This window comes from Bombus vosnesenskii, unplaced genomic scaffold (assembly GCF_011952255.1).
Source record: "Bombus vosnesenskii isolate JDL3184/JDL3185 unplaced genomic scaffold, Bvos_JDL3184-5_v1.1 scf7180000013299, whole genome shotgun sequence".
Taxonomy (NCBI): Eukaryota; Metazoa; Arthropoda; class Insecta; order Hymenoptera; family Apidae; genus Bombus; species Bombus vosnesenskii.
In genome coordinates, this window is record NW_022882949.1 from 390412 (window position 1) to 405203 (window position 14792).

General features: G+C 35.1%; 1 protein-coding gene and 1 long non-coding RNA gene across 2 annotated transcripts in view; one reads left to right on the forward strand and one right to left on the reverse strand.

Annotated features, from left to right (window-relative positions):
- The window catches only part of LOC117233761 (prickle planar cell polarity protein 3-like), a 115615-nt gene that overhangs the window by 52264 nt on the left and 48559 nt on the right, over positions 1–14792 (reverse strand). The window lies entirely within an intron of this gene.
- On the forward strand, positions 7198–8100 carry LOC117233766. The gene is made up of 2 exons (XR_004493395.1): positions 7198–7259; positions 7332–8100. It is a non-coding gene; the product is annotated as an uncharacterized LOC117233766 (long non-coding RNA).

Genomic DNA, 14792 nt, shown 5'->3' on the forward strand with positions numbered 1-14792 from the left:
CCCCGGAAGAAAGCTGCTTTATTGATTTATCTAAACGTTTGCTTAGTCAACCAAATTTCCCGTCTTTCTTTGCCTCTTTTCTAATTTTCACTACTGATCGCTCCAAAAAAAAAAAAAAAAAAAAAAGAAAAAATCCTGAAGATCCAAATATTTAAAAAAGAACTTTGCTATACAATTAAAATGAGAAATCACACGTGTCAAGCAAAATTCTTGAACTATTTAAAATAATGATAAATAGTTAAGTTTCAATCAATAATTGAAGCTTCTTTCAAAAATATTTTTATCAAACTTAAGAAATGTTTTAACGATAGAAGACGGGACGAGAGGTAACCGAAAAGATATAGACGACTAATTTAAACAATTAATTCTTATAATGGTAAAAAAAGGGTAATTGAAAAAGTCGACTAAAATTCGTGAAATAATATTTTACTGTGTACGTAAATGGTACAAAGAATTATATAGCAATTATAACAGTCATATCAATCAAAATTCCATTAAGATTCAAATTAAGATTAAGGGTATCTGGAATTTCTTAAACGAGATTCTCTTTTTTCATTTTATTACTCCTGCTACTTTTTACACCCTATACACGTTTATAAACACACAAAGTACATAAAACACTTTGGTAAAACCCCTTTGCCTTACGTACATATCTATTCAAATTGCTCCGCATCATGCAAATCGCTCTGAAGACTACAAAAGTCTAATCAACAATTTTATGCTAAAAGCTGACTGACTAATTCAAGAAAGATTCTAGGATTACAAGAAAAACTGCCTCCAGAACTACCCTCTATTTTTTTTCTTCCATCGACGAGAATTCCACGGAGATCATAAAGCTCTTTGTCTTTTCTTCTCTTCTCTTTTTCTTTTAGTTGTGTTATCTGTGCGGTTGAAGCGAGAATCGTAGCTCTTATCGTGCAGTTGTATAGTAGGCAGGAGGGTAGATAAACATACAGAAGAAACCCTTTCCTACCGCGATGATGCGTGTACCATGTGCGCACGCGACACCCCCACACATTTTTACAACCCTCGAAACGGTTAAGGCGGTATTTTCATCGAGTGCGATGCAAACACGCCCCCCATCGTGATTTGAAACTATCCAAGTCTTCGCAAAAAAGGCAATGACAAAAAGGGGCGGAATGCGTGTCTGAATAGATGGATGTGCGAGAAAATGTACAAGAGAGGAAACGAGTAAATGGGAGGCGGTGAATTCTCGCTGGGATGCAGAATTTGTAGTTTTTAGTAGTTTTTTAGATTGGAAATATTAAAAAATTGGGAAATTTTAGGGGAAGTTTGAAAGACTTTGAGAGCTTTAAATGGCAATGCTATAGGCTTTGGTAATTACAGATGAAAATTCTACGAACTTTGACAATTTGGAAGAAAAATATTATAAATTGTGAGAATTTCGAGGAGGATTACTTTGGTCGTTTCAGATGGAAATTTCAAATACAAATTTTATAGATTTTTGGAAGTTTTAGTATTTCTCTAAAAACTTATATTTGTCCTTGACTATATATATAATTTTTCATATACTTCTCATTTGCATACCTTTGGTATAGGTTTTAGACTTTAATCGACACTAATGATTGTGAATAACCAAAATATATGAATATATTGCTCTGAACAATTAGCGGATTGTTTTCCTTCTCAGCCTGGGTTTTATATTCACTTCCTTAGTTATGCTCATAGAACATAAACTTGCATTTGTTGAATGTAGCGAAACTTATTTAAGGGGGTATTCTGGTCTAGAGGCATGAATTTCGGGCGATTTTTGAAGCTCTGTACAAGCGAAACAAAAAATATTTTTGCTATCCTCCTTTTTAGCGTTTGTTTATTGATATTTCGAGATTACGTAAAAAATTCACTGAAAAAAAACTCAATATTTAAAAAGTTACGAGCTGGCAAAGTGGGTGCTGCCAAAAAAATGGAGTGTCGTGGCGTGCATGATATCAACCCTTCTGGTCATTTGAAACAAAGAAAGCGAACAGATTCTTAATTAGTATGGATGCCGCTATCGTCTGAATCTTGGAAAAGTCAATGCAACATTTTTTCACAAAATGACGGCCGTTTGAAAAAAAATTTCTTATTTCGCACGTTTCTTTGACAATTCCGAACGTTTAAAAAAATAGTAATATTAAAGATTTTGAGCTGAGCGTGGTCCGGACGATAGAGGAGTATATAAGGAATATTCAGACCAAATTTTAAATAAATCGGTTCGTTAGAACTTGAGATATCGTGAACGCCAACTCGAAAAAAAGTAGTTTCGAGAAAAACGCGTTTAAAGTTTTGAGACAAGTTTACTCGGACAACGTCTACCGTCTACTGTTCATTTGTTCCGGTCGGACCGAAGCAGATGCTGCGTCACAAAAATGGCTGTAACCATAAAATAATTGAAATTTCGAAAAATCCTTTTAGGGGCATATTCTTAAATGTCTAAACTTTGGAAATGTGAAGAAAAAAATTTTCGATTTTTTTCAAATTTCTAGACCAGAATACCCCCTTAAAAGTATAAAATCATACTTAAAAAGATAAATTATTAACGATCAAAAAGAATTCCCTCTGAATCCTAAAAGAAAGAAAGAAATGCAGGGTACGGAGAACAATGGTCCTAAAAGTTTAACAAACGGGGGGTAGTAAGGGATTATCATTGAAAACGTGCCAACTCGAAGGGAAAAATAAGAGAAAGATAGGAGAAAAGGAAGGAACTAAGTAACAAGGGTACGAATCTGATGGTTGTGGATGAACGCGTCAAGATTGGAGAGGGGATGGGTTAGAAAGAAGAAAAATCACATCAAATATTTACCCTGGTGCGCGAAGGTGTCGTGGAGGGAAATCGAGAAATCAAGAGAAGCTTGGCCAGTGACAACGAAATCTGGCGGGGAATCGAAATCCTTCGAATACACGCCCTGCTCGTTTTTCTTTATGCCTCGTGGCACATTCCTCTGACGTAGGGAAGAAGGCACATTTTCGTACAAGTAGCATGGATTTATTGTGAGGTTGTCACTTTTATCTAGGATCATTCTTTTCTTAAGTCGTGAAAAAAATATATAATAAAAATATTCTTTCAATAATTTTAACAATCTCCTAACGTTTATTATTAAGTCTTTATAAGATTATGTGATTTGTTACAAATTATGTAATTTTATTTATTATCTACATTCGACTATACAACTTCACCGTTTAGTTACACTGTTCCAAATAATTTGAATATTTTGCAGAGTTTCGTGAAATATGTGGTGAATATTTTTATATAAAATCGATCTCAGACATTAAAACAATAGAAATGTTATTTACGGATTATTTTTCATGTTATAAAAAATAGTACTTTACACCAGAAATGAGTATTAATTAGCTGATGGACATTTCTCTCTATCTCATTTATAATTCATATTTCTCAAAACGATACGACGGACCAGACTCGCAGGCTGAAGAGGCACTACCCGCTAGATCTAAACGTCAGATTCATTTAATTATCCAAACTAAGCATATGCACTTACTTATAATACTTTAAATTATACCTATCTATAATAGTATTAACTTATTGTAAATAAACAGCCATGTCACTGCGCCACGCCAGAAAAATTACTGAAAATTCTCAACGCGAGAATTGATTGTAATTTCAACAAATAAATAAAAAAAAAAAAAATATTTCTCAAGTTTTCTCATTGTCTTGATGTCTGAAATCGATTCTATAAATTAGTATTAATATCCCTCAAATATTATGTGACACCTTGTATATATATTTCATATTGTTTTTAATAAATAAAATAAAATATATACATATATATATAGAGAGAGATAGAAAGAGAAAGAAAGAGAAAGAAAGAGAGAGAGAGAGAACACCAGACACAGACTTCAAGTACTAACTTAAAAAAGAACTAGCCAGATGGCGAGATCGCCCAGTTCGACTTTCTATTTCGGTCGTCTCGCCGTGCTGTGCCATTCGTTTCGGCCGTTGGATATTTTTAAAAGGTTTCAGACTCGCCGGCATGGCAGACCCCTTTCTCGCATGGAATCTCCTTGTGCGGCATATAAACGCGGTCCCGCCATATTTTCAAGCGTCGCGCCTCGCGCGCAACTTTCTCTTATCCTCGTAACTCACGGTTCATGAAACGTCGTTCGTGCTTGGGTGGAGAACATCGAGGCGAATTGATGCACCGTAAGGAAGGGTTGTCGTTGCATCGAAGGTCGATACTCGAAACTTACTACGTATGTGCCATGCGCATAGATGTTACTTGCCTTGCCCTTAGGGAGTTTTGTCTTTTGGAAAGAAAAATTTTGGTTTAACAAGACCGTAGGACGATGAAGCACTATCAAATGCAAATTTAAAAAAAACAGCAAAAAGTATTCGTTTGTCCGAGGGCACAATCTGTCCAAGTTCGTCCGAACAAAATTTTCATTTGTCTACCCTGTGAGAAAAAGTTATCATCAAATGAAGATGAAAAAAAATGTGACATCGGCGCACCATTAAGTTCTTCGTTGATTTTTAAATGGTTGTCCCAAATCAACGAAGAGTAATTTCACCAACCTCGACATCGTATGTATTAATTGCAAATAAATTCCAACATAGTAAAGATTTTATATATACTTCATAAGAATTAGAATTCTTTAAATTAGTCACCAATGAGCAAGCATCGACCAATCAGATCGCTCGAACGATATTTGATCCAATATCTGTCAAATATGGATCAAGTGGTTTCTATTCTTCTTTAATATTTAGAAAGCTGATCTACGCAACAAATTAGATATCGACATAACCATATGTTTCTAATCCTATGCAAGCAATACTGAAGACAGGAAATAGTATGAGTCATTGTATACATACATATAGTCAATGCTTCAAACAGCCATCTTGGTTTAAGCACTTGGTCATTAGTAATTGGATCCCTTGTATTTGTCGATCGTAAACGATCTTTAACGAATCTCTTTTCCTGCAAATCTTAACACCCTCCACAATTCAACCTCCCCTCTCTTTGTCCCAATTTCGATGGTACAACACACTAAGTTAAATATTTGACGCCATATATTTCTTTTCCTTCTTCATTTCCACTGAGCCGTGTCTAATCTGGTCTCGAGGGTTTCAGACGTGTCCCTTGCACCTTTTCCTCTCAAATAACGAGTCCGTTGTTAATTTCACGTTCTTTTTTCCTCGGCCTTATCGCTTTCTCTTTCACAATGGAATCGAAAAAACTTTTCCCATTCGTTACGCGTAAGTGGTGTTCGATGCTCGTCTATCGAAATTCGAGGAAAATGTAAATTTGGAAGATTTATATGGTACTTTCGAAGGAATAAATTAGTGTTTAGTGATAGTGTGAGCGATAGTGATAGTGAAATATTTGGTAAAGATCGATGTGAAGTTTCTAACCTTAAAGGTTTACATTTCTACGATATTTATAGGTTAGTGTTGGTAAGGTTAGGTTGTAATATTTAGTATCGTGTTATGCTTATCGTACTAGTTTATCTTTAGGGAGATAACATTTACTAAGTTCTGAAAGGTGAGACAAAGGTTACTGAAGGTTGTAGACGGTCATAGTCTAGAGTTGCAAATACTGAAAATTAGCGGTGAAAATAGTTCAACAAAATTTATAACACATGATTAGATCGCTTAAGTTGTGAATGTATCGAATTCAAAAGTCATCAAAAGTTGGATCAGTATTTTCAATGGAACTTTTGTAACCATAATCCCAACATAAAATCAATTCATAATAATACGGAAATAGAAGTTGTAAATACATTTAAAAGAAGAGAAAAAGAACCAGAAGATTTATTAACATAATTTTATAACCTCAAGAAGTTTCTAGATCTCGATTCTAGATCTCGACCAAACATTGCACCGGATACAGAAAAAGGTTTATTACCAGAACGCCGGTTTTAAGGTACAACCATGACGATCATTAAAAGCAGCAATTAAAAGCGTATGACAAAGCGAACGGGCAAGAAACGGTTTACATTTATGATAAATCAACGCGTGTCATAGCGAGCTATAAATTGCATTGCGTTGAGAACACGCAGGTATAAAACTACTTCGCCAGCGAATGTTCTTACCAACTGTTCTAAATTTTATGCGTATACACTGATTTTTATGTACATTAATTCTTGAAAGTATATTCTCCTCTCGTTATTCCTAATGACCTGGACACCATTTAACCTTCTTAAATTTTATGTAATTTATGTAAGAACAATAATAGGATCATACATATGTTAATCATAAATACATTCCATCATTACAAGTCTCCGTAATAATTAGAATCTTTTGAACCAATCATTAACAGGAAAAAGAAATATCAACCAATCGGAATGCACGATTAATATTCAGACCAAACCTGTCAAATATGCATCAAATATTTTTTCTATTGATTTATTTAGTTACTATAACCTATAAATGATATCAAGTTTCACTTCACACTTAATTCACTCTACAAAAAGGGATTATTACTATATTCCATTAAGATGATTAAGATTAAGATTCCACGTTAATTCCAGTTTTTCGATTCGCCAAGCGTATCAACGGTGTTCCGCAGTACGCAAACGTAAACGTAAATCGAAAGGTAACCACAAAACGATTTACTTAACGCGATAAGCAAGCCGGATATTCTCCGTACCGCGTAAATCTTCGAGTAGCGCGGGAATCGTCGAAGCATGATACCTCAGAATTCAGGTTTAATCGAGGAGGCTCTTATCTTCGTAATACATTGTAAGCACTGTTGAAAAACGGTCGAAAATGCAACGTAGACGGTGCTTCCCCCACTGACTTTACGATTTCGCGTGGAAACGGACTTACGATGCGTGTTTAACGTTAGCATCGTTGTACATTGCAGCATTAGCACGACGCGGTGTTAAATTAACCTTTATCTCGCGAGCGAGCGACAAGCGATGGACGCCAACCTCCACGCTGTTATTTCCCACTCTGCGCGTTAACCAAAAACATGGACCGTATTTACATAAATTCTTATTCGTCGGTGGTTTGTTGTCCATTACTGATGTTTTGATGTTAAGCTAGGGTATAATTGCATGAAAATGTGGCGGATAGCCGATAGATGGCATTGTTGTTATATGATGACCTGCAGTGGCTATAAAAAATATGTATAGATCGTTGTATTTATTATAGCATTTATATATTAATTAATCAAGTCCAAATATAATAAGTTTCATATCAGTTGGTACTATGTACTTTTACGTGACTACAGAAATGTAATAACTGAATGAAAATGGAATGAGATATAGAACCTGACAAAAGAATGCTTCATTCAAAAATAAGGGTATGTACAAATACTTTTTGTAGCCATTGTATGTTTCGTTATGGTTTTGTTTTATTTCATTCTGTCTTACAGTGTGCTGTCATGTGTAGACATTCGTCGCCTGCTTTGAAATATTCTACAGAAGAATACATTTTTCAAATTTTGTTCGTAGTATAGATTATAGATGAAATATAACAAAGATAGATTACATCTATTTGCATCAGAATCCAAATTCAATTCTGGGTTTGCTTCCAACTTACAAGACTATATATTACTGAATAAATATATCTATAATTTATGCAGAGAAAAAATATTCATAGTTGAATTTATGGAATTTGAACTACAATTTTAGGTTAAACCCATTAAACCGATATTTCCAGTGTTCTATGTATAATTGTAAGGACATACGTATCGCGTATATATACGTTTACACCGTATTTACCGTACGAAGGAATTAACGAGTCGACAGTAGACGAAGGGCTGCTGCTAATGGGGTCTGACATTGACGAATCTTCAGGTTACGAAGTCGTCAACCGCACAGAGGGCCCTACCGTCAGAGGTTGGCATTGCAGCTAAAGGCACGCTTCACGCTTACTAGCTTATCGCGGTAATCTAAAGCATTCATTTCCGACTGATGAGACGCCTATTATTTCCGACGTTGTAGCCGTAGAGAGTGGGGAGTACATGGTGTGAAAGAAAAGAGAGGAGAGATGCAGTTTGACATCGAATATGTAGTACGAAACGGAAAAATGACGTCTGTTATGGGTACTTTTTGAATGAAAAATACAAGTTGATAAAAAAGAAGAAAATTATTTGGATAAATTGAAGAGAAAATAACCCAATTAACTTTGTCATTTATTTATCTGAACTGTCACTTTATTTATGATCTATTTCCAATACTGAACATAGCTTTTATTTTACGTTTAATCAAATTCCTAATTTTTAATTTATGAAGGAGCCAAGAAAATACATACACACTTTAACCCTTTGGATTTGAGGGGCGACTCTCAGTCAACACGGCGTTCCGTGCTACAACTCCAGTGGCGAGCGAGAGGCGACATCTCCAATTGTTGAAAGTGCAATATTATTTCGTAAATTGGTTTCTTAGCTCTTTATGTTCTTTGTTAGAAAGTGTAAAGTGTTAGACTTTAAAAGAGAGATAAAATATTTAATCCCATATCTCTCCGAAACTATGGTTCCGACAACGTCTCCAATGTTAGTTCGGATTCGACGGTCATGGCAAGAGTATTATAGCTTAGAAACCCTAAAAACTGGTTTTCGGAAGTAAAATTAACTCAAATAAAGATGGACTTTATTTTGAACTGTTGAAAAATGAGATCAATGATATTCAAGAATGCACCTTAGTGAATGCTTTATAAATTATCATACAAAAAAAAAAATACAGAAATTAATATTACAAAATTAATTTTACGCTAGCTGGAGGACACGCGTCACGTATACGCTAAATCATCCAAAGTAGTAGCTTCGCCAGACCGAAAAAGTCCTCGACTGCAAAGGGTTAACAGAGGTTGGATTGAATGATGGAATTTCTTTTGTTGAAATGTGTATACATCTTTTGGCCCCCTAAGTATCTCTTATTGTATTTCTAATTTTTAATTTATTCTCTATTGAATTTCTAACCTACTTTTAATTTATTCTTTGTTATAAAAACAAATAAAAACAGAAGATAAAAAAGGGCTTGTAAAGTAGTAATGGCAGAGAAGTAAGCGCACTTTGAAGTATTAGGTAACCCTGCTGGTAGAGGTAAAAATTGAAGAAAAAAAGAGGGCCTCTGCCGGGTCCCTGATAAGAGGATCCACCTCGGGGAAAAATCACCGTGGCGGCTTGGACAGTAGCACCGGCTCGAGTTTCGACTATTTGTCCTCGAAAGACAAGATCCTAATGGGAAAGTAATCCCTTTCGGGTAAACGCCGGGAGAGATAGGCTGAAGCGCAAGAGATCTAAGGAGATTCGTATTGCATGCTCACGGCAACTTGGATGAGGTTCGTCGTGATCAGGTCCCTGATAAGGATCCCTCTTTTCGTAAAGCTCGCCCGGAATTTGTCTTCAACCGACGTGGTTCAACCGTTGGAACATTTTTCGAACCTGCCAGGGTAGTTTCACCAGGATTAAGACAAGCAAAGATAACCTAAAATCAGGAACTATTGTATATATTGACATATATATGTTTTAAAGCGAAGTTTACGGAAATTATGAGAATAACATAGTTATTAGAGATTACTATGAATATATATTATGAATTTATGGTTAAATAGAAATGAGTAACAATGGATTAATTTCAAGAAAAATGTAAATAGCCTGAGGAGTATAACAGTTAATTCTAGCTGAAAGATAAGTCTAAAAATAAAATGATATAAAAGAATTAAACGTAACATAGTAGTATCTACTACAAATTTATGAGCAAAGACAAATAAAATAAAGAATCAACTTTTAGAAAAATGCAAACAGTCTCGGTAGTGTACTAATTGGTTACAGTTCACGAATGTAGTTGCAAATCATTGTACAAAACATTTTCACCATCCCAAAATCAGATACATATCAGTTATATTAATAATTACACATGCAAGCCGAATATGACCATAAAGAAATGAAATATTGTTACTTAACAGAATTTTCTCCTTTTGTCCTTCGTAATTTAGTTTTTTAACTTTGAACTTTTCACTCGTTCCGCATGAGAAAAATTATTTCTTCCACTCATAACCTCAAAACACCGTGCCGCGCGAATCACAGTATTTTCCAACGGACGAAACACCAACGACTTAACCGCAACAGTGAATATGCATGCCGCGGTACTTTAATCTCTAGTGTCGACCGGGAGCTAATTAAAAATCGCAACGCGAAATGCGTTGAAAAGAGCTGCACCACTAAGTAACGGTCCTTGGCATTTCGTGCGGACAAACTCGAAAACTTGCCCCCTAATTGGCGCATCTTCAAAGACTGTCGTTCTCTCTGTCATCGTTCCGTTTCAATTTCCGTTCCGCGTTTCTTGTCACAGCGAAGTCGGCCGTCGTCGCAATAAATCAAATGAGAATCACGGAGTATTCCTTTCGACGAACAGAGTGAGATCTCGAAGTGATACACAAAAATGACTCCTCAGAAAAAGTAATATTATACAACTATGTCGCCTTAAGTGAATTGGATTTTACTTTATTAACCAACCGTCGCTATCCCCACCACAATTCTTAAAGCATATTTCTAAGAATGAACCTTCGAGTTCTCCTCTAAAACAATAATTTAGTACGTAATAATAATAAGTAATAATTGACAAATAATAAATTGAGGATTGTACGTTATAAAATTTTATAACTTTAAAATCTTAGTTGTATGGTTGCTTTTGATTTGTGACTGAAATTGTTATTGTAATGCAATAGGGTGTCATTGGTAATTGGTAAAACTGACTTGTAAAATTTCGTAGTAGAAAAGCCTAGTGTTGTGTATGTAAAATAAAGAAATATCTCATCTATCCATATCTCAATATGTGCTGGAAGAAAATTCATAAAAAGATTCTTAAGCAGTTCCTAAAAAGGTTCCTAAAAATATACCGCTTCGAATAACTGGCCAAACAAGTCTTAAACCATGGCCAGTTTGCGAAACATTACTTTACCAGTTCTTTCTCAGCTTACCTCTTATCTGATGTGTCGTTGTTGTTGCCACCGGTACATTCTTAAGCGATTCTTCATTTCGCTTCACGTGACACTGCACGTCACTCAATCTTTGAAATTCGTCATTCGATAAATTTTCGAGTCGCTAGTTCGATATTATTTAACCACTTAATCACTATTTCACCAATGATGATGTCATAAACTCATGCCGGCTTATAGATTACGAAAAAGTTTGTATTTGAGCTAAACTTAAATTATATAAATTAATTGGATAAATCGATGAATATACAGTTGGTGGTAAATTATATCGATATTTGTCGACGATTTGTTAAATAGAGTAACACGCGAGTAGCGGCACGAAGAGATATGTCAAAACGAGGAAAACGAATAAACACCCACACTTGGTGACACGGCGGTACGTGGCACGCGCCTACGACTGAGAGCAAAGCATTCCGACACTGGGTTCTGACATGAAATCTCGCGTTCGGCCATGTTCGGTGCTGTTCGCCACTACTCGACTCGAAGCACGTGGCGGCTGCCGCGCGACCACGCTGCCTCTTTCCGGTCCACCTTCCTCTACCATAATATATTGTCGGTTTTTAGCCTTTATACCTGTTACATGAATGCGTCTGCCGCTCTCATTTGAACACTTCCATACAATTCATTTAAATATGTAGTCATTCTTTATATATTTTTACATTGTGTAATTTAATATTTGTGAAATCTTTTTCATTTAATTCTCACATGTCGTAGAAGGTTATAATTGTATATAGTACTTTAAAGATGTTATTTTAGTTAGTAACTTTTTAGTATTTTAGCTAGTAACATTTTCACTTCTCTAAAGAGCAGAATAAAGAATATACATTAAATTAAAGCTTTTCGTCTAGGTTCCTCTTATTTGTAAGTATTCTATTATATGTGTCTTATGTTTGTTACCCATATGATATGGTAAAAGAATACAATACTAAAATATTACTCGTATTTAAATAATACAGTAATATATGTAGTAATAAAATAAAATAACCAATAAACTAGAATAACTGGTAACTAAATAAATAAGAAATAAAATCTTAAAAAATAAAGCTACACGAAACTAAACTTCAACGCAATTCCAATTTTATTATTTTACAATTATATCACAAAATTCTACCACATGATACTGGGAACCCCAAATCCAAATTTTTGCGTTACAAATGCCCAACAACAAAATATCTAGAACAAAATCAATCATTCCAATCAAATTCCATACACGAAAATATACCCCCATTTCATATTCCCTATCTTATATTCCGATAATCCCTGTCGGATCATGCAAACTCCCTGAAGAAAACCTGTCTCCCCACTTTCCAACATTATTCGTGTCTTCCATTTTCAGATAACGATCGCAAAGGCGGTTTGAATATTGGAATACAATACGAGTGATCGTACGAGGGAAACGAACTCATCTTCCGTGGAAAATAGGAAGAATCGTAGCCGACTTCACTGAACCTAGCTACCGGTGGACAGACTGGGAATTATGGGGGCGGGTAGAAGCTACCCCCGCGATCGTGGCACATCAGTATTCACGATGGGTACTCGTTTTCTTGATGAGCTCGCGTCTAACGTATCAACCCCTGACTCCTGAAGAGGCGTCGCGACGTCGGGGCGATTCCTTGGTTATGTAAAGCTTTTGAAATTCAAAAGCCCCATAAAAAAGTTCATCTTCCATAAAAAAGTGGGTAGATGTCCATAACGAGATCGGGACGCTTGTCGATTGAGATGATAGAATTGATGATTTTTCTTACGTGGAAAGTGGCTGTATGATGGATAGTGAATGTTCTGCAGATTCCTAGGGGAATTTAAGGACGTTTGTCTAGAGCAAAGACTAAGGCGCTGTCCAAGATGTGGAAATTTGTTTATTAGGGAGACTGACAATGAGAAGTGGTCCTGTGGGCGTGGCTTGTGGAATGGATGACAGCATGAGGTGGAATTTAAATTAGAATTTGGAAACTTGAACTTCAGATTGAATATATACATTCAGGTATATATATGTATATTATAATACATTGAACTTATAGGTTTATAAGTTGTCCCCAGTCACTCTAAATTCATATGATTTTTTATCTGAATTTTAAAGAAACAATATGTCTATATAATCTTTAAATTTAAATCTGAACTTGAATATGTAAATATGAATGATACTTTGTTTAAAACTCTCTCTCCAAATTTGAAACAAACTATAATATTTAAAATTTGATATAGCCTTAAGCAATTTGGGGAAAGGATCGACCATTACAATTTCAATCAGAAATAATATAATATCTATATTTAAATGTGAGTCTGGCTATTTGAATCTAAGTTTGAATAAAATTTTATTAGAACTCTTCTTATAACCAAGCTATAATATATATTCAAAATACAACACTTTAGTATCAAAATTGATGTAATTTTGAACATATTAAGACTATTGTTTCAATCAGAAAAAAAAAACTTGACCAATACAGTTTACCAATCAGCGTATAGAACAAAATTCCAATCTCCTTTGAACAAAGAAAACAAAAAACGAAATGAAACGTGAAAGAGAGAAATGAAATTGGAGATAGCGGCCCGGCCTCCATTTGTTTGTCATGATCGGCGTTCAACGAACGACGTCGAATCAGTGAGTTAGCATAAATTGCGGGCACGCGCAAATCCAGAGTTTATCCGCGGCAGAGTTTCTCCCCGATGAGCGATTCGCATGTAAACGACATCCGGTATACTGCCCTTTGGCGACCGCTCGTAAAACCGAGGACCACCTGCTGCCTCCTCTTTCTTCCATCCGAATACTGCGACAATCTCTGCACACAACCCGTACACACGGAACTTCTATCTAAGTATATACGAAATCCAGGATCATTGCCTAGAATTCACCGGTACGTGGACAGGATTTTGCAGAAATAGACGAGATTTCCGCAGGATGCTGCTCTTAGAATTTCTATGAGTGAAATAGAAGTTGCCGGAATTTCGGCCAGAAAATGGTGCTGGAATATGGGCTGTAGACTTGAAGATTGAATTTCATTATGGTAGCAATATGTTGGTTAATTTATAGTATACGGTCATCGTTATATCGAGAAAAACACCTGGAAAATGATACTCGTATTTAAGAAAAATATTCAAATTTATATTTTAATGTATTCGCATTCAAATGTAACTTTCTAGTTTCAAATATACAATGAAGTTTCCAGTTTAAAATTCAAATTCGAAAATGTCAATTTACATTCAAAATCTTCTATTTAAATTTAAGTTCAAGCCTGCGCATGCTACATCAAATTCAATTGACCTGAACGAAGCTTAGATCCAGATATACACGTTCAACTTAAAGTTTAAGTTTCCAAATTCCAATCCAAACTGCACTTCACCTTATTATCAAACTCACAAGATATATCAAGAAGCAATAAATCAAATACATAGAATAAATTCTTTTTAATAAAAAATATAGAATAAAATAATTAAAATAAAGTAAAAAACACACACATAATGCGTACATATAATATGTATATAATAAATAATAATAATATAATATGATATATACAATAAATGCAATATGTAACAGATAATACGAGATGTATATACAGGGTGGTTGGTAACTGGTGGTACAAGCGGAAAGGGGGTGATTCTACGCGTAAAAAGAAGTCGAAAATATAGAATAAAAAGTTTACGTCTGAGGCTTTGTTTTCGAGAAAATCGACTTTGAATTTTCGCTCGGTACGCGTGCACTTTATCACGTCTCGTTATAACGAATTTCACTGTAGATCGTTGTCTCGATGGAAAAAATTAAAAAAAAAAAAATTAAAAACAATTTTTATTCTATATTTTCGACTTCTTTTTTCGCGTAGAACCACCCCCTTTCCGCTCGTACCACCATTTACCAACCACCCTGTATATTCTGTTTAAAACGGTGTGAAGAAATCCT